We start from the raw sequence: 23,542 nt of genomic DNA on the forward strand, positions 1-23,542 counted from the left end.
TACCCTGTAGCAGCCTGAGATCTTCTTAGCACCAGCGGACCGGCAGCCCCAGAGGAGCTGAGCCCCTGGCCCGAGCCTGCTGTTGCCAGAGCGGGACCTCGAACCAACCCCGTTGAGGGAGGGCCTGAGTTCCATTGCCCAGAATCCACAAAGTTGCATCGGAGGCCCAAGTCGCAGGAAGAGGATAGCGCGGATTCCCCACTGTCTTGCCAATCCCAGGAGAGTGGTGTGGGGTACGTGTGTGAGGCACTTTAGGATGAGGCACAGGATCGCTTGGTTAACTGTGGGGGTGTGGGAGGGTGTGATTCATTTGTTGGAGAGCATATTTTAAGTCACTGTTTTCCAGAGCTATTCCTAAACCTGGTAGGGTGCAAGTTCTTTGATTCCAGGGAGGTTGTGCAGGAGGCGAACCTTTGGGTGGATTCCCGGGAGTCTGAGGAAGCTTTTGGGAGTGACCCAGAAGGGAGTGGTTCAGGTTTTCCCCAACCAAGTGAGGTAGGGGAGGTTTGTGGTAGCCCAGATAGGTCCCAATGTAGTGGGAGGGGTATAGGGTCCCACGTCCTGTCCTGAAGGAGTGGGAGGGGGCTGTGTCCCAAGTTACCTGATACCTTGACCCAGGACCTGGTTGGGGGGGAGGGGGGAATCCCAAAGTGTCAGGTGAACTGAGGGTGACTGCTGTAACCAGCATCCCACCAGTTTACGCACCCCAGTCTCTTTTCCAGCCGGAGGGTACAGACCCTGGGCTGGCGGGCCAGTGTCAGAATGCCATACCTGACTTGGCAGAAGGGAGAGTGAAGGAAAGGTGCCAGGCACCTGGGGCTACTGACCCCGCTTTGACACTACAGAGGTTAGAGAGGCCTGAAAGGCATGGGGCCTGGCTCTGATCACTGACAGCTGTCAGTGGCCACTGTGGCTGGTTGTCCTGGTGGACAGAGTTGCCCCTGGGAAGGGTGCTGGAGCCACACCTCGAGGGTGGACTGGGCCACACCACTGTTGGCCATGTGTGTACGGTCTACCAGTGTGGACACATCTGTGAGCAAAGTAAGTTTAGGCACTGCACAGATGGGGTCCCCAGCTGAGGAGATGGGTCCCCCTGGGTTAGCTTGGGGGGCCCTGAGAGTATGGACAGAGGGATCCAAATGGGTTCAGATTGCCGTAGAACTGGAATATGCCCCTGCTGTTGCGAGCCATGGTCCATGTTCTGTCGCCCAAAGCAGGGAAGCCCATCAAGGTAGTGATTGGTCTACCCGGTGTTTTGGCTGGATGGGGGTTGCGTTGGACTTGGCCCTTTCTGCAGAGTCATTCCGGAACTTTTTGCCTTCCTCCTGTATTGTTTCTGACCTAGTTATTTGGGGGTTTTAAGACTCTGCACTTTAGCACTGATCAGCAATATTAAAGTGCCCAAAGTGTAATGGTAATTGGTTGTCCATGATTGGTATGTTTTTCTTACTAGTAGTCTCTAGTCAAGTGTTTAGTCGTCAATGGAGCGCACACCGCTAGCCCCTCCTCCGGATCGCCCCTCGGGACTCTGGTACTTGTAGTTTTTTAGTGGATCACCCAGGTGGGTGCAAGTCGGTACTTGTTGGACTGATGAATCTCTAGACCCGATACATGTCCCGGGTTTTAGGATATCGCCCGAGACATGTCTCTGGTTTCGGGATAACTTCACTCATCAGTAGAGAAAGATCGTTAGGGGTGGAAGAGAAGGCCGCCACACAACAGTCAAAGGCCTCGATGCCAGAACCGGCACGCAGGTGCGTCGTCCAAGAGCCCGTCGGCCCAAAGCTCAAGGGAGCCATATTGTGTTTAGTCGTCAATGGAGCGCACACCGCTAGCCCCTCCTCCGGATCGCCCCTTGGGACTCTGGTACTTGTAGTTTTTTAGTGGATCACCCAGGTGGGTGCAAGTCGGTACTTGTTGGACTGATGAATCTCTAGACCCGATACATGTCCCGGGTTTTAGGATATCGCCCGAGACATGTCTCGGGTTTCGGGATAACTTCCCTCATCAGTAGAGAAAGATCGTTAGGGGTGGAAGAGAAGGCCGCCACACAACAGTCAAAGGCCTCGATGCCAGAACCGGCACGCAGGTGCGTCGTCCAAGAGCCCGTCGGCCCAAAGCTCAAGGGAGCCATATTGTGTTTAGTCGTCAATGGAGCGCACACCGCTAGCCCCTCCTCCGGATCGCCCCTCGGGACTCTGGTACTTGTAGTTTTTTGTCTCTAGTAAAGTGCACTGTGTGCGCCATGGCTGGTAATGTAAAAGCTACTAGTGGGCCTGCAGCACTAGTTGTGCCACCCACACAAGTAGCCTTAAAGAGAGAATTCGGGCCTGCCACTGCAGTGCCTGCGCGCAGTTTGTTAAACTGCCATGTTGTCCTGACACGTGCACCTTCTTGCCAGGCCTTACCCATCCCTTTTTATGCACATCAGACACCCCTATGGTAGTTCCAGGGTACCCCACTGGGCAGGGTGCAGTGTATGTGAAAGGCAGGACATGTACTGAGGTTTGTACCATGTCCTGACCGTGAAATACTCTCCATTTCGTTTTTCACTGTTGACAGGCCATCTTGCCCATAGGACAGAATGGGGAGGCTGTGTAATATGTTTCCAGCCTATATTCCCATAGGCTTAAGATAGAGAGGTGAGGTTTAGTGTGCCTTAACTCACAATTCCAGAACACATCTTTTTGTGAAGGTGGTTTTTGCATTGTGTTTAGAAACCACTCTTTTAGGAGTGGCTGGGTTTTTGTGCTCTAACAGTTGCGTGTCTCTGCCGGTTTGTGGATTGACTGTCTAGATTTGACAGTGATAGGATCTGGGGAATGTATTGACCAAGGGGAGGAGGTGAGACCGCAACAGGCTGACCTGCATCTGGAGTGTGGGGGTGGGGTGGGGGGGGGGGGTAGCTCCTAGAGGTGAAGAGGCCTGGGTTGCTGCCATAAAACAATGGGCCTATCTCCTGCTGAGCGATTGAGAATCCAGACCCCCATTTATCAAAGGAAGGTGTAGTCACTGGCAGGGAGGCACCCAGAACTGGTTTGAACAGGGGTCAGTGTCCCTGAACACGAAGACATGTAGGGGTATGAGAGCTGAAGCCCCTAAACATTGGAGAAATGGATTGATTAAGACTGAAAAAGATTGAACCTACTTCGTGGTCAAGAGAAACCTCTGCCAAGGAAGAAACAGTTGAAGAGACTGAAGGAAAGGACTGACCCTTGCTGTGTGTTTTGGGGCTTGCCTGCAGTTTGAGGCTTTAACCAAGGAGAGGCTAAAGGGACTTTGCTGTGCCCCCCTGCTTGAAAGGACTTTGCTGTGTCAGGAGGTAACTTATCCCCAAGGGCCCGAGGTGAGCTGGCTCCCTGTTGCGGAAACTCAGGAACACAAGTTTCCAGGAGAGTCTCAGCCATGCTGTGTGCGTGTGCTTTTTGCAGACTGAGACCCTCGTAAGAATTGCCCTGTGATCGTGGGCACCTGGAGTCCAAGCGAGTCTCAGCGATGCTGTGTGCGTGTGCTTTTTGCAGCCTAAGCCCTTTGTGAGGATTGTCCTGTGATCATGTGCACCGGAGTCCAAGTGAGTCTCAGCGACGCTGTGTGCATGTTCTTTGTGCAGCCTGAGACCTTAGTGAGGATTATTTTTTTGGTTGTCATTTATAGAGCGCATGAATCACCCCAACCGGGGTATCTCCGTGCTATGATGGCCCTAGACAACAATACCGGGTAATCAGACGTTTTTTACTGCTTTCTGAAGGATGTATAGTTGGTGGAGAGACGGAGGTGGATGGGCAACTGGTTCCAAAGAAATGAGGCTACATAAGAGAAGGATGTTCCCCACCAACCAAGTTTGTTTTATGCGAGGCATAAGAAGGAGCTCTTTGGACACAGAGCGGAGGGTCCTGAAAGGTTTCTATCAGATCAGTTTATCTGTAATGTACCTAGGTCCCAAGTTGTTAAGGGCTTTATAGACCATACAGGAGATCTTGAATTTAAACTTTTTTTGAATGGGGAGCCAGTGCAATTTACAGAGTTGAGGAAGTGAAGCTGTTCTAGGAGGGGCATTGGTCACCAATTGAGCTGCTGTGTTCTGGACTACTTGCAGTGTGTTTAGGGAAGATTCCTTGGCGGAAATCGACAGTGCATTGCAGTAGTTCAGACGACTTGTGACCAATGCTTGTATCAAAGCTTTCCGTGTGGAGTGGATTTCAGAAGTAAGGGGAAGACTCTGCGAAGTAGACTTGGTATATGGAAACAGGCCATAGCGGTTGAGGTGGCATGCTCCTCCAAGTTTAGCTTCTGATCAATTTGGACCCCTAGGTTCTTTACCACTAGTTTGGGGGACGAAGCTGGACCAATTTCTCTTGGCCACCAATTGGGAGACCACCTTGTTACTGCTTTTCTGAATAACATTTCTGTTCTCAGCATTCAACTGAAGGAAGTTGTTGCTCATCCAGTCAGTGATGGTTTTCATGCCCTCCGAAAAGGTGGCCTTAATGCTGGTGTTATTCTTGTCAAAAGAGAGAAGCAGTTGTGTCGTCGGCACAGGAGATTGTATGAACCCTGAGTTTATTAGGTTCGCAAGTGGTGTAACATAAATGTTGAATAGGGTAGGGCTCAAACATGAGCCCTGGGGTACCCCCTTAGTAACCTTGGTGGTCTGTGATCTAAAAGGGCTATGGTTGATGGTTTGCGTTCTCTCTGCTAGAAAGTTCGTCATCCATTTTAGTGCAATCCCCTCGATACCTATATCTCTGAGCCTTCCCAGCAAGATCTGGTGGAAGATGGTATCTAATGCTGCAGACAGCTCAAGCAGTATGAGAAGTACAGCCTGACCCCTGTCTGCTTGCATTCAGATGTTATCTGTAACTGTCACTAGTGCCGTTTCCGTGCTGGGGCTAGGTCGGAATCCTGATTGTGAGGGATCAAGGCTATCGGGGGATTCTATGAAGCTGCTCAGATGTTCATTTATATGTTTCTCTAGTAGTTTACTTTGTAACAGGAGTAATGAAATGGGACGGTAGTTATAGTTAGTGACATCATCTGGGGGGAGTTTGACATTTTTCCTGATGTGCAAGATCTGAGCTGCTTTCCATTCCCCAGGGAGCCTGTCTTCCTTTAAGGAACTATTTAAGATGGATCAAATAGGGGCAGCGAGCTGATTGGCATGCAAGACGGAGATCTTGGCTGAGATCGGGTCTAAAGGAGAGCCAGATTTAGTCGTTTTTAATAGGGCTTCGCATTCCTCAAGGGAGAGCGAAGGAAATTCGTCTAATTTGTGCATGTTAGGCATGGTAGAGGGGAATTGGCGCTTAATCGGACGCTGTTAGCTGCCTCGATCTTATTATGGATATTGTCTGTTTTAGAGGTGAGGTATCCTGCATATTATCACATAGTGTCTGAGATGGCTCCTCGTCCGTATTACATGCTTTAGGGTTGATGAATGTGTTGAGGACCTGGAATCGTGCTTTGGAGGAATTATCTGCCTGATCAAGTAGGTTTGCAATATGAATTTTTCTAGCTGATTTTAGGTTGCTATGGTATTTGGTTAGGGCAGATTTAAACCTTTCTATATTGTGATGATCATGTGTGCGTCACCAGTGTCGTTCTAGTTTCTTTCACTGGCTTTTTTTCTGTCCGGAGATTAGTGGTGTACCAAGGTGTCTGTGGGCGTTTAGAGACAGCACAGTGTGTTTTCAAGTGTTTCAACGTGCCTATTGTGGACTCCATGTTTGCCTGAAAGGCTGTCAGACGTTTCTACATTGTCCGAGTCTGTATTCTGTGGTGGAACAAAAGTGTCTTGAAAGAGAGTGGGGGTCAGTTTATGCCACTGTCTGTTCCTCCTGAAGGTGTATCTTTTAGGGACGTTATGCTCTTTAGGTCCCTAAATGCAGAATTCTATTTTAGAGTGGTCTGACCATATGAGAGGGTAGGTTGTTCCGCAAAGGAGATTGGGCGAGTTTGGATTAAATATAGCGTGTGCCCTGCTACAAGAGTAGGTTCTTTATTGATTTTGGTCATCTCAGGTGTGGTTAGCTCAGTCAGGAAGGAGGAAGCGTCAAGATCGCTAGGGTTTTTGCTGTGTATATTCAGATCACTGAGAAGCAAACATTTTTTTTTAGATGAGATGACATAAGGGGAGATCAGGTCCATGAGCTGAGTGATGGAATAGAGGAGTGTTCCCGGATGGCGATATACTAGGGCACCTTTCAAGCTAAGTTGCACATGTAGATCAATTCTGAACACAAGATTGCCCTGTTATCGTGCACACTCGGAGTCCAAGTGAGTCTCAACGACGTTGAGTGCATGTGCTTTTTGCAGCCTGAGACCCTCGTAAGAATTGCCCTGTGATCTTGGGGACCTGAAGTCCAAGTGAGTCTCAGCGACGCTGTGTGCGTGTGCTTTGTGCAGCCTGAGACCTTCGTGAGGATTGCCTGTTAACTTGCACCTAGAGTCCAAGTGAGTCTCTGCGACGCTGTGTGCTTTGGCAGCCTGAGACCTTCATGAGGATTGCCCTGTTATCTTGCACCCGAAGTCCAAATGAGTCTCAGCGACGCTGTGTGCTTCGTGCAGCCTGAGACCTTCGTGAGGAGTGCCCAGTGATCGTGCACAACCGAAGCTCAAGTGAGTGTCAGCGATGCTGTGTGCGTGTGCCCTGTTGCAGTCTGAGATCTTCGTAGCACAAGCCGCCTGGACCGGCAGTCCCAGAGGAGCTGAGCCGCCGGCCCGAGCCTGCCGTTGCCAGAGCGGGCCCTCAAACCAACCCCGTCGAGGGAGGGCCTGAGTTACCTTGCCCGGAATCCACAAAGTTGCACCGGAGGCCCAACTCGCGGGGAGAGCAGAGCAACGTTGCACCCCCCCAGGTAACGTGTGCCTGGTGGGGAGGGGAGTGGGAGGGGGGTGGTGCGGGCTCGGAGAGAGACGCTCTGGGCCTCTCCCATTCCTGCAGCGCAAGCCTCTACTTGGGCTCGTATCGCGGCCCGTACTTGCCAAGGAGTGGCAGTTCCGGGGCCGGAGTGCGGAGCTGAACTTTTGGTTTACATCATATCCATGTGGGGGCATCTGTTAACGGTAGCTGACCGGCAGTCAGTATGAGTGGCAGAGACCGCCTAAGACACCCTGACCGGTGCTGGAGTGTATTACGTTCTGCATTATTTTTGCATTACGAACTACCTGAAGTGTATTATGCAGTGCATTATTTCTGCATTACGAACTACCTGGTTAGTGTATTACACATTGCATTATTTCTGCGTTACGAACTACCTGATTGTTGCATTACGCATTGCATTATTTCTGCATTATGAACTGCCTGATTGTTGCATTACGCATTGCACTATTTTTGCATAACGAACTACCTGATTGTTGCATTACACATTGCATTAGTTGGCATTATGAACTAACTCATTGTTGCGTTACGGATTGCATTATTTGGGCATTACGAACTGCTTGGTTGTTGCATAACGAACGGCATTATTTTTACATTGCAAAGTGCCTGATTCTTGCATTACGAACTGTGTAGCATTGTATTAGGACTGCAGTGGATCATTTAGAATTGCTCATTAATATCGCCAGAACTTATAATGGCTGGCTGGCCTAACAACCGGCTAGGAGTAAAATTACAAATACGCATATGTTGGATATGTATCGTGTGGTCTCATCCTATATCTTTTTATATAAATGTATACTTGTTTTTATGAAACTCGAGTGGAGTCCATTTGTGGTGTCCTCACTGGATTCCTGAGAGCGTGGTTGCAAATAATTTACACACTTGCCTTGAAGATTAGCCTGGCTGGTCGTGCCAAGCTACTGAAGGGGTGAGCGGGGGCTATCTGAGTAGGTGTCCTTCTTTCCCTGACGTGGAAGCAAGGGTCCCCATTGGGCCTAAGGTACCTACCTCAGCCAACTAGCAACCCCCAGGTCTAACAGGAGTCATCTAGGTTATTGAAGTCTATGGTAGTTGACTTGGTCGGTAAAGTATTTGTTGATTAGAAGGAGCTTCAGGTCCCTTTTGAAGCCGGAGAAGGAAGGGTTGCAACTGAGGTCTCTAGGGAGTGTGTTCCACATCCTGGGTCCATTACCAGAAAAGGATCGGCACTGGGTTGTCTTCTTTTTCAATTTAGGAGGGATGAGGAGAAGTGAGTTGGAGCTTCTCAGAGTTCTGGATGTTCCTACTTGGGGCACTCTGGTGTTGTGACCTTATGGTATTATGAGATTTATGCCAATCCAGACAAAGAGGAACTTTGGCCTATTCCAGATTCTCTGCTACCTCATAAAATAAAAACGGACAAACAGGGTCTTCTCTTGCTTGATAGTATCAGAAGCATGGACGTGGTCATTTTAAATGGTAGGGTTCCGCTTGATAAAATAGCAGATTTTACTTGCAACTCCCATCATACACAAAGCCTATTAGACTACGTGGTTGTCTCCTACCAAATTTTTGGGGCCTGTGAAAATTTAGTGGTATGTCCGTCTATATGAAGTGAGCACAGTGTATTGGGTTTGACAGTAGCCCTCAATTTACCCGCATTGAACCAAGGGAACCTGGACCAGGGCTCGGTGGTTTTTAATAAAGCTAATGGTCGCTCCTTTTGGACCCCAAAAGATACCACTGAGGTAGGTGTGATGGTAAAGAAAGGTTACGTAGAATGGCAGGGTTCTGATTCCTTAAACATTTTACAGTTTTTCGAGGCACAAATGGAGATAAAAAATTTACCTAGTCACTCAACTGACCCCGTGCGGCAAACCAGGGTTTACCACTGCTGAAAGTATTAAATCAAGAAATTAACAGTCTTCCATTGGTAAACAACAAGAAATCAACCGCCTCAAACTATAATCTGCAAGGGACGATTGCCTACTCTACGCCTGACTGACTTCCTGATAATTTTTACACAGGTATGTGTAGTTGGGCTGTCCCAAGGGATCTGGCACATGGTACTCCCATTATGCTTTCGGAAGTAATAGGTAGGAGTATAAGTATGATATATCTTCATATAATCACTGTAATGTCCTCATGGTTGAACGGTTTGTCTTTATCTGATAGAGACATCTAGCTGCAGATTCCTTACTTTAGATCAGGGTACTCTAAAGTCTGTCCTGGTGGGCTGGATCCATGCCAGATTCTTAAGAAAACGACATATATCTAAATGGAGATTGCAAAAAATCTGGCATGGATCCAGCCCTCCAGGGCCGACTTTGGAGAACCCTGCTTTAGAGTCCCCCCCAGGCCCCCCCCTCCGTACCCCAGACACGAGACTGGATCTAGAAATGTTTCCACAGCACAACTGCATGGCTGAAGAGGAAGCCAAGTGACTCTATTGACGGAATCATGTGATGCGACGTAGACTGGGTCCATATAGCCCCTTTGTCAATGCACTGACGGTTCCTTTTCTGTGGTTGCAATGCGGATCCTGAGCTGTTAGGGGCTGTTTTTTGGCCCAGCTTGACAGTTTGTCAAGGAAACAGTGTTTTTTTCTTGCAATGTGTTCAGGGTCTTAGCCCTGTAGATTTTGTGGCAGAGAAATGTTGGTCACAGATCCTCACACCATCTGTATGTGATGCCTTGGAGAACATCACGACTCAGAAGTGTGGTTACTGTCGTCTTCGGCCAAAGGCGTTGAGGGAGTGTCGTCTGAAAATCTTGGCAGCCGGGCTAGCGGAGGGCCAACATCATCGGTCCCCCTTGAAGTTCAGAGATTGCTCGAGGAGTCGTTCGTGTGAGTGTGAAGGGGAAAGTCTTGACCCCTTCGGTCAGTGGTCACCACTTTTGGGTGTGACTAAAATTCGCACATCACCACCACAGCACTTCACTGAGTAAGAGAAGGAATACACATGTAAGCTACCAAACGTTCAAGATGGAGTTGCACTTTATTTTTCAATTAACACGCAGAGAGCTAAATGCATATCAATTCAAGCGACAATGTACTTTTCTAAATATGATCCAGACTTCACTCTGTCTGGTAACAATGCAGGATGACTAATGCTCAAAATATCTCAGAGTAATACTGGAATGGAATACATTACTAGGAACACTAACACAGATGATCAACGATTCTACCCTAATGAGTACACGAGTATGGAACCCAACTGTCTATTGGCCAACCATGTAGAACAGGTCCACTGCTATAGATTGCACATTTCTATCAGAGCCCTGGATTATGAGGACAGGGCCAAGAAGGCGTAAGTAGAATTAACTAAAATAGAACATTCTGCTAGTAATTCAGTGCCTGGTAATAGCTGAGAGTGAGACCAGTCACCTATTTTAAAGGAGCCTACCATACAGGAATACATTCATGAAGAGAGATAGGTTGAAGGGTTAGAGATCTAAAGAGTGAGAGATGGGCTATCTGCCCTGGGAGATCCACAACCTGAGTGAGGCGCCGACGTCCCAAGTCAGATAGTCTTCGGCTAGCCGAGAGAACCTTCCACGCTCATGCAGCTGGGCATCCGCAGGAAAGCTCTGATCTCAGATTTGACAGTTGGGCTTGATATACCCAAAATTGAGGAACTAGGGTTCTATGATGACGCTGGCCCCTGGCCTTTCGGTGCAGGTGGCTTAACCACAAGTGTTTTGGACACCGGAAGGAAATGCTTTCAGTACATTATGTTCTGTACATTTTTAGGACAGAACGTCTTGTACCTTTGAGAAGAGAACACTTCCGGAACATCTTGTACTTTTGAGAAGAGAACACTTCCGGAACATCTTGTACTTTTGAGAAGAGAACACGTCCGGAACATCTTGTACTTTTCTAAGCTCAATGGTTACATGTTGTACATTACTAAAAAAGGACATTTTTCTGTCACGCACATTTCTACATATCTGAAGGTGTGAATCCTCATGATAGATGCTGTTTATTGCTAGAAATTGCTGCTTATACTTGTGCAAGCTATGTTTCAAAATATAACGTTAGCAGGGGTTTCAGGAAGCTGTACCACGTGTACCAGGGCAAGTGTGTGTGTGTGTGTGTGTGTTGGTCTGGGAGCTGACAGTGAAGCTAAACACTCTTTTGAAGGCCTATTTTCACCTTGTTTACTTTGGTGCTCAGAAACATGTATTTGTAAGCCTGCATGCATAGTGGGCCCTGGGGCCTCTGTTTACTACTGGAGACGGCTGGTTATTTTAGCATGTTTTCAGACTTTTTATCACGCAGGGCCTACATCAGACCTTCATGTTACCAAGGATGTCAGAACTCTCCTTTCTGGTGATGTTAGATGGTAGAACGGGACCCTCCATCATCTGCCCCCTCTTGTTCATTTATGAACACACTCTTAAGTGAGTATTTTGTTAAATTTTCTGCCAGGGGTGGAATCCATGGCATGTCATTGACATAGCACTGAAAACTGGTTGGTCGTGCAACGTCTTCGTCTGACCTTAGTAGCTGGTTATATTGCTGACCTGATTTGTTGAGCAGGCATTCATACCGGGCAGCTGCAGTGTTGTTACTTACTGTATATCTACCTGGAGGGAGAAGTGGGGCTGGTAGTACTCCAAAGTGTGTGGCAGGTGGTGCTGGATGTGTGCTATTTTGTACTAGCTTGATCATTTGTACCTGTTCTCCATTCCCATCCCCAGGAGCCCGATCCATGTCCTCATATCTTGGTATCTCGTAAATCCCTGTCCTAGCGTAATTCATCCCTACAGCTTTTGCACTTAATTTCTTGACACAGTGACTTCCTAACTGAAAGGCGCAACACAGAAAGACCATAATTCCGACTATCGGTATCATTAGTTTTAGAATAGCAGTTAGCCAGGAGGGCATCCAGTCAAAGTCGAACCAGTTCGTTGGAATAATGTCTGCAGGGGCACCTCCTTCCTCAATCATGTCTTTTCCCAAGTTAGTCAATTCCTCAATGGCCCTTGATATTGATCCGTTGTCCTCGTCGTTCCCAGGTATGAAAGTGCAGCAGGATTTCCCAATTTGATGACACAGACCACCATCTTTGGCCGTTAGCATGTCGAGGAAGTAGCGATGTTCCAGAACCATAAGTCGTAGTGGGCGCAGTTCTTCCCTAATTGCATTTAGGCCATCCCTGGTGCTGTTGATTGCTTTCATGACTTCATAGCGAGTTACTTCCAGCCAGCGGGCATTAGCCTGAGTTTGAAAAATGGGGAATGCCCCTCCGAAGAACAGCTGGGCCTCATTGAAGAGCCGGAATTCTTCTGGGACCTTGCCACGGGCTTCAGTTGCGAAATACTCTGCTGCTCGCCGGTGTCGATGGAGGAATGTCAGGTCACCTGTCATTGGATGTGACAGGATGTGGGAAGCATTTGATGCTGGTACGACCAGGTGAATTTCATGCAAAGTCACCAAAGTGCACAGTCCGAGCCATTGAGGAGGTAGTTGGATATAGAGGTGCTCTCCGCACGCCCAGTAATAATCCATTAAAGTAGTGGTGCCGAACTGCATGTCGAAGCTGAAAATCGTGGAATTACAGTCTGTGTTGCGCCCAACAGCCACCGAGCCGTTTCCTATGAAACAAAGAGAAGGGTTTTTTAGTTTGAATCCTTTTTTATGTTCTGGCATTCCTTCCCCACTCCATGTGTACCTCCCGCTCTCCTCAGCCCATATTTGATCACACTTATCCCCTTCATTCCAGTCCGCCCACGGGGGTCCCAAGGCTGCCGCCTTACAAAAAAAATCCTCCGGGGCTTTGCCATTTGTAGTTAAGGTAGACCTGTGCTAGGAGGCGTAGCATTGTTCTATTATTACATGGGCAGTTGTGTGGGCCTGGGGGGGTGTTTGAATGCTACCTCACACCCTGCCCGGGGTTTGAGGTTCGTTATGTACCCTCGTGACTTAATACGACTTTCATGCCACTCTATGTCCTGTACCCCTAACCTTCGCATTTCCTTGAACTCCTCCCTAAGTTCCGCTGCGTCGGTGACAACCTGGTGTACCGTATAGACGTAGTCCCATTTGGTGACGTTTACCATCAGCACTACCTTTTGGGCTGAAAGGACCCTAATCTGTCCTAGTATTCGGCAGAGGTACAAGTGCAGAAGGCACATGGCTATGTGCGGTGGAACTTCCTTGGGAAAAATCAGTCTGTCAGCACCTACTGCATGGGGAATGTAGGAGCATACGTAGCAAGACTCATTTGTTACTCTTTTCCCTACTGCTGTCATGTCCCTGTACCAGGAGTTGTCCACTAGAGAGGAGTGGACTGAATGGTCCCTTACTATTTGGGGCAGGCTGAGCATGGGCCTTAGACCTTCCTGTATTTGCACAAGATGTTGGAATGTTTTATGCCCTACCTTCTGGTTATTAGCATTCTTGCGGGGGACAAGAGGTTTTGTTCTGTATGGGGCGATAGCAAATCGGCGTGTTCTATGGTGACGGGGAAGGCGTTGGCGGGGCGCTAGTTCTGTGGCGATGGTAGCTATCTTCCAGGGGCTAGTCCTTTCCTCTGGGGTACTGGGTGAGAGTTCAAAGTGTACACTAACGGACATATTGTTAGTAGTGCTATTTTCTGGGAGTTCAGGACCTAGTGTGTGTTGTGTTGTTGTCTGCTGTTTGAGTGTGACCGCTGGTACTGTTGCTGAAACAGTGGATGGTAAGGTATTTCTATTGCCTATCTCATTAAAGCTCTTTACAGCAAAAAAATAGACGCACCAATTAAAAGTTATTAGTGCCACTCCAACAATGATACAAAGCATAAATGTGACAAGAGTACATAACTTCGCATTGTAGCTGCTGTATTCCTGGGTCAGCACGGGCGTGTCTTCTTCTTCTTCCTCTTCTTCTTCTTCTTCGGCAGTGGACGGGAAACCGCTGTCCTCATTCAGGGGGACCATGGGCATGTCTCTTTCCTCTCTTAGTTCATTGTTTATTGTTGCGGAGGCACAGGAGCGAGCCGAACGTCTCGCCGATGTATCCATGCTCTTCGTTCAGCTATCCGGACAGCAGTTGGAGATGAATCAGTCACTGAAAAGGGGCCGTCAAATTTGGGGTCTTTTCACTTCCGGACGTGTCTCCGGATAAAGATCAGACTTCCAGGACGGATAGGTGGGAGCTCAGGATCGATGGGGCCCTTCTCCTTCCTTCTGGATACCTGGACAGAGAGGAACTGCGCAGCGCGTGTTAGTGTGCACAAGAAGTCGTAAAGCTCAGCTTTAACAATCTCAGAGGATGACTCGCTATCAGTTTTGGGCCTGCTGGGAGGGACTGCTACATTTATGGATCGTCCGGTGACAAGTTGGTGGGGTGTGAGGTGGTGATCCGAGCTTGGGGAATTTCTTAATGAGAAGAGGGCCAGTGGGAGACAGTAGAGCCATTTTTTGCCGATGGTGGCGCTAATTTTGCTTATTTTGTTTTTGAGCAGGCCATTGAGGCGCTCACAGATGCCATTACTTTGGGGATGGTAAGCGGATGTCAGCTTGTGTCTTATGCCTAGCATTGTGGTGAGAGAGGAGAAGATGGCGTTTGAAAAATGGCTCCCGTTGTCAGTCCTGATGGCGGAAGGAATTCCAAAGCGGGAAATGACGTCACGGAGCAGGAATGTGGCTGCTGCTTTGGCATCGCAGTGGACGCATGGTCCAGCTTCGATCCACCGTGAGAAGGGGCATACTACCACAATGAGATATCGGTAATTTTGGCACCGATCAATCATGTCGACATAGTCAAGGTGGAGTTCTTTGAATGGGCCAGAAGGTTTAGGAATAGTGGAGGCAACAGTTTTGAGAGTTGGGTTTGGGGAATACTGTTGGCAAATGATGCATTTATTAACAAAGAGCTGTATCAGTTCATGAGCATTGGGAATGAACCAATCTGCTTGTAATGTGGTGGACATGTTATCTCGGGAGACATGTGCGGGAAGGTGAAGTTGATCTAATGCTATCTGCAGTAAGGCTTGTGGCATGACAGGTTTTCCGGACATGGTCTGCCTGTAAATAAAATCAGCAGGGTCCTGCTGTACTCCCCTCTTTTTCCATAACTCTTTCTCTTGTGGTGGTGCACTTTCTTGTATCTCTCTGAGATGTAGTTGGGCAATGAAATCGTATTGTTGTGTGTCATCGAGTGGGCAGGAATCATTTGGATCAATAGGGGTGGTGTTTGTGTCTTTGTTGTTCTCTGTGTGTGGTGTTAAGGGTACACTGTCTTCATTTGTCTTTGTCAGTTCTGTTGGTGTTGTAGCTTGGGCAAGTAAAATTGGGGTGTTGTGCGGGTCATGCTCAGTGAAAGGTAGGGGGGGTCTGGCTGCAGCTTTGGCTGCCCAGTCTGCCAGAGCGTTGCCTCTGGACACAAAGTCTTGTCCATTCGTGTGGGCAGCACATTTGACAACGGCTACCTCTGTTGGACGTGTCAGGGCTTCTATTAGTTCTTCCAACAATAGTTTGTGACATACCGGTGTTCCATCTGATTTGAGGAATCCGCGCCTTTTCCAGCGCAAGATGCTCGAGTGTGTTGTTGTTGTGACATATGCAGAGTCTGAGTATACAGTGATGCGGTCACCAGCCCCGTTGTTTAAAGCGGCAATTAGTGCCACTAGTTCAGCGGCTTGGGCGGAGTAGTGCGATGGTAATGTAATTTGTTGTACAATGTCTAGGGAGTCAGAGGACTCATGCTGCTGAGCCCTAACCACTGCGGCTCCTGTGTATCTGATCCCTGTTTCTTGGTCTATTGTGGAGGACCCATCTACAAAATATACAGTGCTGTCAGGCAGGGGGTCCTCTTTTGCTGCTCCTGATTCATCGGGACAATATGTGGCACAGTCATGGGTGTCATCATCGGATGCAGTAATGGGATGGGCAAAGAATGTGGCAGGGTTGACTGTGTGACATTTGACAACCTTCAGGGTGGGCAATGACAGTATGACTTCATAACCTGACACTCTTTGTGTTGTCAATGTTGTTTTAGCTTTCTGAATTATGGCAAAGACAGCGTGCTCAGTATACAGTGTCAAAGGGGACCCCATGACAATGGGTGTGCTTTTATCCACTGCAAAGGCTGCCGCAGCAAGAGCTTGCTCGCAGGGGTAATGACCTTTCATGACTGAGTCTAGCATTCCGCTGAAGTAAGCAAGGGGCTTGTGGCCCATTGGGTATTTCTGAGTGAGGACGGCAGTCATGACCTGGCCATTGCAGTGGGTGAATAGGTAGAATTCTTTTGTGTAGTCAGGTGTGCCTAACACTGGTGCGTTTGTTATTTCATCTTTGAGTTGTTTAAAGGAAGCTGCCATGTCAAGTGTCCAGTCTATTTTGTTGCGTGTGTCTTTGGCTGCTTTAACTGCTTTCAACAGAGGGGCAGTTATTGTGGAAAAATCAAAGACCCACTGGCGGACATAGTTCACTAATCCTAGGAACTTTTGCATGTCCTTGACAGTTTGGGGCTCTGATGTCCCTTTGATGGCTTCAACTCTGTCAGGCGTGACCCGTCTCCCTGATGCTGATATTAACTGACCGAGGTATTGTACTTCTGTTTGGCAGTACTGAAGTTTGTTTTTGTCCACCTTGTAGCCTCTGTGAGCTAGTGTGGTGAGCAGAGAGACTGTATCAGTTCTGCACTGGGATTCTGTAGTGCTGCAGAGCAAAATATCATCGACATACTGCAGTAAGGTACTGTGACATTGGAAGTTCGATAAGTCCTCTTTGACCACGCGGTTGAACACGCTCGGGGACTCACAGTATCCCTGAGGCAAACGCCGGTACGTCATTTGCACCCCGCCGAAGACGAAGGCCAATAGGTACTGACTGTCTGGGTGGAGGGGGACGCTGAAAAATGCGTTTTTCAGGTCGATCACCGAAAAGTATTGTGCATTCGGGGGAACATTGGTGAGGATGACGGAAGGGTCTGGGACAATGGGAAACTCTGGTACCACTATGTTGTTAATTGGGCGTAAATCATGAATTAAACGCCACTGATTAGTTTTGCCTTTGCGCACAGGAAACAGGCAGGTGTTAACTGGAGATACGCATGGGTATATGACTCCTTGATCTAGCAGGGCTTGTATTGTTGGGGCAATGCCTTCCTCTGCTTCCTTGGAAAGTGGGTACTGTTTTATTCTGGGTAGGATCGCGCCTTGTTTCAGAGTTATCTTAAATGGAGTGGCAGAACGGATGAGGCCCACGTCATTAGGACCGGTGGTCCACAGGTGTGGCGGGACTTGGGCTAAGTCAGCTTCACGCACTGAGTCATATTTCTGCGGGGCAGTGGGTGTTCTTTTTTCCACTGTCGCTGACAGGGGTACCTCATATTTGTAGACAATCTCTGTTATTGGATAGTTATCAGGATCACCAAAGAGCTGTTCATCTGAAATGTCCCTCACTTGGTGTCCGGGCTCAATGAAAATCACACAGGCCCATGAGCGCATATTATCGTCTCTTGCTATGAATGCCCCATATGTAGGTGTAATGTGAAGAGCACGTATGCCTAGGATCATGCTGTTGTCACATATCTGAAAGTGCTGGGACTCCGGACGAAAGAGAAATTCCTTGGGGAGCTGGACAGTGCGCTGGTGTAGTTCGGGTGTGTTGGCTACAATGATGTGTACCGCAGTGGAGAATGCTTGTTCATCCACAGGGCGAGCCCTCATTTGATCTGTCAGGGAAGATTGAGCAGTGAGTGCCATCATTCTTGCTAAGGGTGTGCCAGGTATAGAGCAAACCATTGTTCCGTTCTCATGGAAGTGAATAGTCATGTTCAGTTTAGCGATTCTTAACGGAAGAACCAAAGGTGACAATCCACCACAGTACACCCATCTAGGAACCTTGTTGGCATCAAGGCTCGATTACACAGCAGTCTCTCTTCCACTATTGCCATTCGTCCAGCAATTTTCAATAGAACACACCTCAAAAAGTGATCATTCATATCAACATATTTATTTCAACTTAAAACTGACCCAATATCACAGTTGTAACACAGTGGGAGATAACCTCACGACCACTAACTTAAAACGACTTAACTGGACAACGGCCAACATCGATGAGCTGCAGGCAAATGTGCAGAGACTAAAAATTGAGGGTGAGGGAACAACAGGTACCCAAATACAAAAATGGGAGAGTTTTATAGAAAATTTACCATCAAGTACGTCCGCTCCAAATAAAGCACAACCTCGGAATAAGAAAATTCCTTTGCCAAAGAACCTGGCAAAACTCAAAATAGAGATAAAGAGAAATGCCAGAGCTTTAAAAAAGACAACTACGTCATCCAAAGACAAAACCTCAAGAAAGAATATAAAAAGAAAATGTGGGAACACAAAAGATCTCTGAAAGATGACTTCTGGGCAAAACTACTCTGCACCACCAAGAACACCAACTCAAACGCATTTTGGAGGATTATCAACAGCTTAAATCACCCTTCAAATCCAACATCATCCAATGTCCAAGAAGCAGACTGGGCCGCGTTTTTAACAGAGAGGTTCGCAGAGATAACACCAGATCAGTCTAACTCGGGGGCAATCCAACAAACTACCAACAAAGAGGCCCAAAAAAGAAAAGGGAGTATCACTCCCAGAGGTGGAATTAGAACCGCTTGTATGCAAACATCAAACAATAAGGATGAACGCAGAGAAAATCCATCACCAGACGGGGATCTCTTGGCAACCAGGCTTTACTGTGACGTGGCTAGCCCACAGGAGAAGAAGGATGCATCAAACAAGGTCAAACAAGCAAGGTACAGCGAAGAGGACATAAGTAGAATCATAAGGAAGTCACGTGGCAACGGTGCTCCAGGGCCGAATGGGATCCCTCCAATAGTCTACAAAACTGATCAGGACTTTTGGAGTAGGAAATTAAAAAAATTATTTGAAGAGATAGCAACTTGTAAATGAAATACCGTCAAGCTGGCAGGGCTCCATAATATCACCAATTTTTAAAGGAGGAGACAGAACATCCCCAGCTAACTATAGACTGATCGCACTCCTAGACGTGGAGGCGAAGTACTTTGCATCCCTTATCTTGGAAGATCTAATAAATTGGTCCGACGACACAAAGAGAATTCCGTTGAACCAAACAGGCTTCAGGAAAGGAACCGGGACACTGACAAATATTATGTCTCTCTCAGTGCTAGCCGATAAATATCTTCGAAGAAAACAGCCCCTTCACCTGTGTTTTATTGACCTAAAGGCAGCATTCGACAGTGTAGATCGGAATATCTTATGGAGGAAATTGCGCAGTTGGAACATCCCGGATAAAATCCTGAGAGGGATCCTACTCCTTTATTCCAACACTTGGATGGTAGTTAAATTGGGGAACGGAACACGGCTCTCAAGGAAAATTAACACCAGTAAAGGTCTAAAGCAGGGCTGTGTCCTAGCCCCCCACCTCTTTAATCTTTTTATGGGAGACCTAACATCAAGTCTGAATAAGATCCCATCCCATCCACCTAAACTTGGCTCCTTTCCGCTAACTCATCTATCTTATGCGGACGATGTGGTACTGTTGAACCTAACGAAGATTGGCATCCAAAGGTTATTAGCAGGGCAGGCAGAATTCATAAAAAACAACAACCTGGAGATAAACACAACAAAAACAATGCTGATCACCAGGCGGCGGACAGCCAGCGCACACATCTACCTGGATGGGACAAAGCTAGAGGCCGTGTCCAACTTCAAGTACTTGGGCTTCCACTTTGATAACCGACAAAGCCACCAGCAGCAAATGTCGTACATCTCCCAGAGATCAAACTCACTCTCATTTGCTTTTAGATCTTTGGCTAAAAAGCTCTCGGGGCCATCATATAAACCTTTACTGGCAACAATAAAAGCAAAAGTCCTTCCAACCCTGTCATATGGCAGTGTAGGATTGCATGGGAAAGACGCAGATCTGCTCAACAAAATGCAGACAGCCATCTTCAAATCCATCTTCCACATACATCAGGGAGCCTCACCAGCTCAGATGAGGTTAGAATTCGGAATAATAAACGAGACACTGGGAAGAAAGTACGCAAGCATTAAGTACTGGTATACATTGATACACAATACGTCAGCCTCGGAATTGCACCAAGCATTATGGGAAGAAATAAGATCTGATGTTAACTCCCCATACAATCAGTATCTCGAAAAGGCTATAACTGAGACCGGAACAAGAAAACTTTGGGAACTCAACCTGCCCTACCCGGCGTTCAAACAAGCTATAAACAAGTCGACAAAACTTCACTCCCTCTTACTCGATAAAGCCACGTTTAGCACCAGAAAACACGCATGGATGGTTATATCAAACTACAAAACACTCGTGGCAGCCCCATATCTAACAATCACATTCCCAGCTCACAGAAAACAGAAATTGATGGGACTCCGCTTGGGGAAATTTCCATCGACTATGGACCAACCAATCTGGGTGCACGACGGACCCAAAATCTGTAGATTATGTGGGAGGAGAAATGAGGACTTCATCCATCTTGTCTGTATCTGCCCGAATCTTGCTCAAGCTCGAATATCTCTTTTAAAAAAGTCTATGAACGAGCGGGGCATAAGAACGTGCAGATCTGCAATTATGGCAACTTTGAACCCAGTAGACACGCGATTGAACTGCCTACTACTAAAGTTCCTTGCAGCCCACACCCAGCGCTAAAGCACTCCCTGGCACCCAGTCAATAAAAGGATAACATAACTGTGGTAGCTCGGGGAGAGAGCTCTCTGGAACATTAAAAGTGATAAAAAACCAAGACCTTCTGCACTAAATTAGACAGACTGTATTTTAATTAAGTTTTATTCTATTTAAATAACAAATTTGGTATTAGACTGAGAATGCTCTAGAACATACCAACAGAGATCGCACTTATATATCAAGAAATGTTAAACACATTAGTCGACTCTTTTTAAATGTATTGTTGTGGTTTTAATTAACTGAAACAATAAAAGTTTTTCTTTCTTTCTTCATTTCAGAGGACTGCTCGAGCAGACACGGTATATGAAAAAGAAGACATGGCAATAAAGGTCCAATTTAGCCTCAATATTTTCCGTCACACACCTACAGAGATGTGTTTTAAGAATGTTGAATTTGAAAACAGTGTTCTTATGTCCATTACCCCAGCCAGACGGGTGAGTTGCAGGCTCCGAGTTCCTGTACACGTCTTCCCTGACAAGTTGGGTTTTGCTAATCAGTGCTACTTTCTTAAAGTGGCGACGCTTTCCACCTGAGCACCTCTGTCAAGAAGTCACAGAAATACAGAAAATTGATGATGCCAATAAGACCTTTGACAGTGAAATTCTTTTGGGCTTGCAGAGCATTTGGCCCATCCTTAGAACACATTTGTGCTCTCATGGATTGCTTACCACAAAAGAATCCAGCATTTGCAATGCAATAGGTCTTGCATTTGTTTGATTTAGAGTTTTTGACATTGTAAATGGCAATGCTTTTATTTATATGTTATGGAGTGTATGTATGAGGTGTAGTGGAATTATGTGGGTTGGATTAGTTATTTGTGTGCCGTAGGATTGAGTGTTGTGGATTTGTGAAGAATTACGTGGCATGCTGTTATGTGGCATGATCTTTTCCACACGTGGACTGTGGGAAGAGCATTTTGTCTGCAGCAAGATGAAAAACCAAAGTACGTAAATGTAATCCAGACTGGGCTGAATTCATGAGTACATCTATATCCTGAAAATATTTTGTTTCATTGATCACACAAAATGATGCTTATGCTACATACACTGTTCTAAACACGTAAGGCTTATTTTAGAACTTAACTGGAATGCGTTGAGTGATACAGCCACAACTTTAATAGACGTGTCTGCCCTCGAAATATGTTTGTTTACAGCAGATTATGGCACTGCATAGGTTTTATACGATCTTTTTTTCTTCTAGGGTAAAAGGACAAGATCGAAAGGCGTTTCTCTGGTTCTGCACAAAAGAAAGACAATAATTGGGGAAGACTAGTCTATCCAGTAGGACAACGCTGAATATGGTAGTTTTGTTTATTAGGAAATCAATATATGAAGTGTGGGGGCACTTTTTTTTAATGTCCTTAACGGTATCAAAGTAGCGATAAAAGGACGCCACGGGAAGTGTTGCATAATGAACTATTAACAGCACTTCCTGGTTGCTAGAACCGCAGTGGCGAAGTCTTGTCTCAAAGACCTGCAATATCATGAGTTACAGTAACCCTTCTCAGTGACACCGACTGTATGGACGAATGAAAGACTGAGTCTACTTCTCAACAATGCCGAGATTTTCTTTAGGACTCAGCCTAGTGAATGCTGCGCTTGCGCAGTCTCGCTGGCGAGACTTCATATTTTCTAGAGCGGGGGCTTGAACCTGCCCCTATTCTCTATTGGCTGGCTTCTTAAACTGAGGCCAGCCATTGGAGGAGAGGGGCATCACTCCGTTTAAGCCCCGTCTTTTTGGGATTCGGGGGTGCGTTTTTTCGTTTCTTTCTCTTTCCCTCCTCTTCCCATTGGCTGGAATTTTACATTTCAGCCAATGGGAAGAGGAGAGAAAGAAAAACATGCCCCCGAATCCCAAAATGACTGTGCCTTTCTCTGAGGCATTTCCGCATGACCGTGGAGAAAGATGGTGGTCCTTTCCCCCGTGCGCTGTTTTTGTTAATTTATTTTACTGTGATTGGCTGCTGAAAATTTGTAGTAAAGAAACGAGAATCATAACCCTCGCTACCATTTCCTTAATTGAACTGAAAATTATTAACGCATAAGCTAGAACATTTTTCATTCTATTCTCGCCAGTTGAGCTTGACTGGCGCGAGGAAGATCGCAGTTTATTATGGCTTCTCAAATAAATTATTGAACCCGTTCAAAAGACTCCGCGTCTTCCTCACTACAATGTCATGTCTTTTCGTTTTGTAAAAAAACAAAACTGAGAATAGGACTAACCACCGGCTTCAGGAAGTGGCCTTCAGAGAAGACGCTAATGTGCGCGTTCAAACAGTGTTTACATCATCTGTTCCTGCGCCGGAAGTGGTCCGTCAAAAAGGTCCTCCAAGATGGAAGTAGACACGCATGCCATGCTCTTTGGGCCGGAAACGGTAGTAGATGCTTTCCGCTCTGAGCCGGAAGTGCACAGGCGTGCGCGATGTGGGCATGCGCTGTGCTCCCGTCTCAAGATGGAGGGTAGCCGTTGGTATTACAGCCGGGAGCAGCTACAACAGAGCCCGTCCCGCCGAGCAGGGCTCGACGCTGATAAAGAGCTGGGTTACCGGCAGCAGGCTGCCAATTTACTGCAGGACATGGGCCAGCGGCTCAACGTGTATCCTTCTGGGGACCTACTGGGCCCGCACCAGGGCCATATTCACCCACGAGTCTTCTCACTACATGGATGACCCTGTTACGACTTGTTCGTACCTGCTATCACATACCCCGCGTTTACGCCACTGTTCTTAGTACTATTCCCCCAGCCTAACCTTGTTTCTTGTCATCTCGCACACCCGCCAGCAGGTGGGCCCTTTCCTCAGCTGCTGCCACCAACAGCCCCATCCAATAGTACTTTGTTAAAAATTGAGGGTGAGGGAACAACAGGTACCCAAATACAAAAATGGGAGAGTTTTATAGAAAATTTACCATCAAGTACGTCCGCTGTGTGTGTGTGTGGGTCTGTGTGTGTGTGTGGGGGGGGGCTCTGTGTGGCATTTGCGAGAGATTAAGCTATTGGCATTGTAAATGA

General features: G+C 47.1%; 1 long non-coding RNA gene across 1 annotated transcript in view; it reads left to right on the top strand.

The window, feature by feature from the left end:
• Positions 1-22,159, top strand: part of LOC144824707 (uncharacterized) — a 36,648-nt gene extending 14,489 nt beyond the window's left edge. The window contains exons 2-3 of the long non-coding RNA XR_013609070.1: positions 20,812-20,967; positions 21,734-22,159. This is a non-coding gene — a long non-coding RNA (uncharacterized LOC144824707). The remainder of the gene's footprint in view (positions 1-20,811; positions 20,968-21,733) is intronic.
• Positions 22,160-23,542: the final 1,383 nt, after the last annotated feature.

This window comes from Lissotriton helveticus, chromosome 3_1 (genome assembly GCF_964261635.1).
Source record: "Lissotriton helveticus chromosome 3_1, aLisHel1.1, whole genome shotgun sequence".
NCBI classification, from domain to species: Eukaryota; Metazoa; Chordata; class Amphibia; order Caudata; family Salamandridae; genus Lissotriton; species Lissotriton helveticus.